Source organism: Suricata suricatta, chromosome 8, assembly GCF_006229205.1.
Source record: "Suricata suricatta isolate VVHF042 chromosome 8, meerkat_22Aug2017_6uvM2_HiC, whole genome shotgun sequence".
Lineage (NCBI taxonomy): Eukaryota > Metazoa > Chordata > Mammalia > Carnivora > Herpestidae > Suricata > Suricata suricatta.
Window position 1 is genome coordinate 132,355,084 of NC_043707.1, and position 4,522 is coordinate 132,359,605.

Below are 4,522 nucleotides of genomic sequence, written 5' to 3' on the forward strand. Positions count from 1 at the left end.
GCCCCGAGCCGCGGCCGCCCCGACGACCCCGGGCCGCGCAGGGACAGCGCGGACGCCACGGGCGGCGCCTCGCCTCGCCGCGACCGGCCTGACCGCACCCAGGGGGTGGCATTCTGCGCGATTAAAAGTTACCACGGGAATCCCCAGGCTTCACCAAAGGCGCAGGGAGACGAAACCTGGGTTCTTCGCCGAGTTGCTGTCAAAGAGGCATCGATCCCATTCTCCGCGCGTCTCCGGAGGACCAGCCTTTCCTCCCGCACGAAGCTCAAGCTCCGAGGCGGCAGATGCGCCTGGATTTCGTTGCTTATTCATTTCGAACAAGTGTTTCTTGCCCGCGCACCACGTGCCTGGCACTGTTGTAGGTGCCGCAGCTAAGGCCGGCCCAGATCGCGACCCTGGCCTTGTCCCGATGGAACTTATTATTTACAAATAGATGGCGGTGGTGTGCGTGGCTACGCGTAAATGCTGTCATGGAGGCGCACTGGGTTGGTTCCGAGATATCTAGCAGGTATTTGGAAAGGAGTCTGGAGTCAGGGAGAGAAAGAGAGAGAAAGTTGGGGGTTCTCAGATGTGGGGGTATCCAAAGCCAGGAGCACTTCGAGATAAACTTACTCCCTGAGAATGAAACCGGGACATTAGGCCCCAGTGTAAAGGACCCACCCGAAAGAATAGACACTAAATTAGATGCAGGTGCACAAGTTCACTTAGTTAACTGGGGTTTAATCTTAAGAAAACTTGATGTATGTAACATACAGTGGGTTATAATCTTACTGCAAAGGGATGATGTAGCCAGTGACCTCGTCAGCATAATTTTAAAAAATCAAGATAGTCTCATCTTGATGAGTAAATTTCTTCTGGCCCTTTAAAAGTGACAGGGTCAGCACAGAGCCTAAGGGAAAAGAGAAATCAGACCTCAAGCGTTTGGTGTGTTTTTTGCTACCATTCCAGGGAAAGAGACCCTAGATCTGGGAGATACTCCTCTGCATGTTACTAAAATAGCGCACTCTGCTGTGGACCAAGGAGGACTCAGACTTTCCATTCTTTGCCTAAATCAATGCCTCGCAACAGGAGCCATGCATTAAGATTAGAGTATCTGCAAAAGAGAAAGAGAGAGACACCATTCCATCCGCAGTTAAAACACTGACACGCAGGGTGATTTCAGCTCAGGTCATGATCTCACAGGTCATGAGTTCCAACCCCACATCAGGGTCTGTGCTGACAGCTCGGAGCCTGAAGGCTGCTTCCGATTCTGTGTCTCCTTCTCTCTCTGCCCCCCCCCCCGACTCTCTCTCTCTCAAAATTAAATAAACATAAAAATTTAAAAAAACACTGACCTACAAATCAAAAATTTAAAAGAAAAGCTCTATGCCTTCTGATATTTAATAGAGTACAAAGGAAGATAAAGGAGCATCAGGTTAGAGGAACGTGGTGACATATGCTTGACACATACCAGACAGCATCATGCCAAGAGATGGTTGACAGAGTAGCCCATGGCTGTCCTCCTGTCATTAAGATGACCGGGTATATTACTTCCGTGTGGCTCTTGTAACAAGATACCATAAACTGTGTAGCTCTAAACACCAGAAATGGACTTTCTCTCAGTTCTAGAAGCCAGGAGTCCAACATCTGTATCACTGGGCCAAAATCAAGGCATCAGGAGGGCCACACTCCCTCTGGAGGCTCTCGGGGAGAATTGTTCCTAGGCTTTTCCAGCTTCCGGTGGCTGCCAGCACTCATAGGCTTGTGGTCACATCACTCTAGTCTTTAAGGCCAGCATCTTTAAATCTCTTTGCTCCCTCTCCGTGTCACCTCTTGCTGTGATCAAATTTCCATCCGTGTCCGTTTTATGAACATATATGTGATTGCATTTAGGATCCACCTAGATAATCCAGGGTAATCTCCCCATGTCAAAACCCTTCACTTAATCACATCTGCAAAGACCTCCTTCCATATGGGGACCATTATTCAGCCTGCCTCACTGGGTATAGCTCTTCTAAATTACCCCCTAATCAGCCATTGTGAATTTTTCCCCGGTGTATTTTTCTTGAACGGGCTTATATTTTTCAATGTGCATCACTTCTCAGGATAAATAATTATGTATATGTTACCAATTTAATCCAAAAAAGACACTCTCTGTCAAGAATACAATGTAATTTCATAAGTGTTTATTATCTGATATGCTAACTATTACTCTTCTGCCTTGTTGAAAAGGTGAAATAAATTGCTGAAGGATGAGGAAAGGAAATTCAGGCACTTCACCACATTGCATGGGCAATTTCTATGTTGGGATGGAAATATAAAATGCACTCTTTGTCTAAATCTATAACACGGATGAAACTCCACTCTACCCGGGTCCATTTAGTAGAGGTCCGGGCCAGTTTTGAACTTTGGTGCTTTTGGTGCCCAGTACCATTACACAGTCCATATCTTCATTCACCACCACATCCCGGTACCCAGAACTGTCTGGCACGTAGCAAACACTAGAGAGATGTTTTTAATAGAGAGGGGGAAAAAAGCCTTCTCTCTGACTCTTCTGAAGCGGCCAGATTACAGCAAGTATGTGTGGACCAAAGACATCGTGCACTTTAAAGACAGCATATGGTTATAATGGGAACCACAGAACTCCTTCTTAGCATAGCAGCCAGAAGACCTATGGTGTTGCCCCTCAAAAAGATGAAAGATTTTACGACCAAGATTAAGGAATTTACAACACATCACCAATGCGAATGTAAGCGGACTTAAAATTCCTCGGATAATAACAGCGCTTATTCTGCGTTGGCTTCTATTCAAGGTGTTTTACACAGACCGTCCCGTTCATTCTTGCAGTGACCCTACAGGATAAGCACTATCCCCATTTTACAACTGAGAAAACTGAGGCCAGGAAAAATTAAAGAACCTGCCGAGTCACAGGACCAGGTTTTCAACCCAGACAACTTAGCTCCCCAGGAAGCTACAGGCTTAACAAGTGAACTATACTCCCTGCACACTCACTCACACACTCACACACACAACACACACACACTAAGAAACCTGAGATCTGGTAACAGGTAATTCTGCCACTGTGTGCTCTCAACTAGTCATTCCTGAACCCAGATACTTGAGGTAGGATTTGGGATGGATTTTTTCAAATATCCGCATAAGGAGACCATTCTAGATAGTCCCTCTGGCTGTCTGGCAAGAACAGGGCAAGGGGATTGGGAGCCTAAGGGCAACGGCATCATATGAACTCACATTTTGTCCAAATAACACATCGCCTGGGTCTCCTTTCCTGGTGACTGTATACCGTGTCCAGTGAGACCCTGAGTCTCTTCTCTCAACCTCTTCTCCTCCCCCTCTCCACTCAGCGTCCGTCTGCCACGTTGTTTACCTGCACGAGGAACAACACCAGGGAAAGCACACCCGCAACCAAAAGATGTGAAACTTGGATTCTGGGTTCTGATCAGAGATGCATGAATGAAGTTCAAGAATAGAAACTCGGGAGGCTAACGATACAGCGTCTTGCGTACCGGATGCGTTGTACTTTGGACTTTCCCTGTGAACCTTTCTGCAGCCTCCAACTTGGCACAGGAAGCTCAGCAGCAGGAAGATTGAACCTTAGCAGCAGGAAGGAGAAAGGAGGGAACCTCCCCTGAGGGCCGGCCTGCACTTCTCATGAAGTCCCTAGAACAGCACAAACAGTGGCTGCCATTTTACAGATGAAGAAGCAGAAGCACAGGCTGTCGAGGGGTCACCATTGGTGAGTGCCAGAGAGGCAGCATTCAAGACCTTGTCTGGTGTCACAGTCCCTGATCTGTCCACTGGTTGCTGCTTCCCCGGCACCACTGCGCTCTTAGCCCTACAATCTCTGGGCACTGGGAGAACACAAAGGGACAAAGACATCACCCTGCCCTCCAAGAATCTAGCTTCCCGTGGAGCAGTCTGGGCTTGCTTACGAATGCCCCCACAGAGCACAGAGGAAGACTGGAACAGCATCTTTATGCTCCCTGCATGCTCTGTGGGGGTGTGATCCCCACTCCTTTTTTTTTCCAGTATTAATTTCAGGCAAATGGGAGAAAATATCTGCAAATCATACAGTTGATAAGAGGCTAATATCCAAAGAACTCCTACAACTCTACAGAAAAAAACAAGCAATTAAAAGCAACGGGCAGAGGATCCACATAGATATTTTTCCAAAGAAGATGTAAAAATGGCCGACAGGTACATGAAAACATGTTCAACAGTGATCATCAGGGGAGTGCAGATCAAAACCAAACTGAGATAGCACCTCACACCTGTGAGAATGGCAATTATCGGAAAGACAGGAAGTAACAAGTGTTGGCGAGGATGTGGGGAAAAGGGAGCCCACGTACGCTGTTGGTGGGAATGTAAATTGGTGCAGCCACCCTGGAAAGCAGCGTGGAGGCTCCTCAAAAAAATTATAATTAGAATTTCTATATAATCCAGCAATTCTACTTCTGGGTTTTTATCCAAAGAAAATGAAAACACTCATTCGAAAAAATAGATGCAACCCCCGTGTTTATTG